The following is a 1,213-nucleotide window of genomic DNA, read 5'->3' as shown; positions in this document are numbered from 1 at the left end:
AAGAGATGAGCCAGTCAGGGTGCAGTATAGCACCAATGAAACACACAACTTTCCTCTAGTTCAGCGATTCTCAACCTGTGGGTGAGGACTGAGGGTCTAATGACCCTTTCACAGGGGTCGCCCAAGACCATCAGAAAACACAAATATTTTACAATATATAATTACATATTGTTTTGTGATTAATCACTATGCATTCAATTTGTAACAATGAAAATACATCCTGCACATCATATACTTACATTACGATTCATAACAGTACCAAAATTACAGTTATGAAGTAGCAACAAAAATAATTTTATGGTTGGGGTCACCACAACATGAACTGTATTAAAGGACTGCAGCATTACGAAGATTGAGAACCACTGCTCTAGTTCTTTAATGCTTCCTTCCCCCCACTAATATGACTTAAAAAATCAGATTAGACCAGAACATGCACACTGCTACAGGTAAGAGCCTGCAGCACAAGGAATCCTGGATAGATAAACCCCTCAGGGCCAACAGTGAGGCTAGAGATACCAGGAGGTTAAGGGGAAGGTGCCGGGAGAAAGGGGGAATTGATCACAAGGATCAAAGTATTACTCTCTCCCATGGGGGACGAACAACAGAAAAGTGGGTGAAGGGCGACAGAGGGCGATGTAAGATATGAAAAAAAATCAACTTAGGGAGGACAGGTGGGGAAAGGAGGAGGGGGAATGAGGAGCTGATATCAAGGGCTGAAGTAGAAAGAAAATGCTTTGAAAATGATGGCAGCATATGTACAAATGTGCTTGATACAATGGGTGAATGCATGGATTGTGATCAGCGATGTAATAGCCCCCAATAAAAGTATTTAATAAAAAAAAAAAAAGAAATCCCGAAGTATCAACTATAAGCATTCGGGAGGACGGAGAGATGGGATGAAGCTTCGGAAGACTTGGGAGTCGGCCTTCCAGCCATGAGAGATTGACGCAGCCAAGCATGGACTTCTTCCTCCAGCTCACGTACGGGAGACTTCCAGGGCTCGGCCTCCGGGCGGGACGCTCTGGCCCTCTTCTCTATGGTAGGAAGTGAGGTTGCCGGAAGTGGGCCGCCGCAATCCGGAAGGGAGCGAGGGGCGGGGCCGTGGGGGCGGGGCCTTTGCCACCACCTCCGCTGCGGAGTCGGGCGAGATGGCGGCTACTGAAGGCGTCGGGGAGGCTGCGCAGGGCAGCGAGCCGGGTCAGCCGGAGCAGCC

Source organism: Echinops telfairi, unplaced genomic scaffold, assembly GCF_000313985.2.
Source record: "Echinops telfairi isolate 266 unplaced genomic scaffold, ASM31398v2 ScPeMD7_9;HRSCAF=40, whole genome shotgun sequence".
Lineage (NCBI taxonomy): Eukaryota > Metazoa > Chordata > Mammalia > Afrosoricida > Tenrecidae > Echinops > Echinops telfairi.
The sequence above is the reverse complement of the archived record's forward strand: the minus strand, read 5'-3'. Positions refer to the sequence as shown.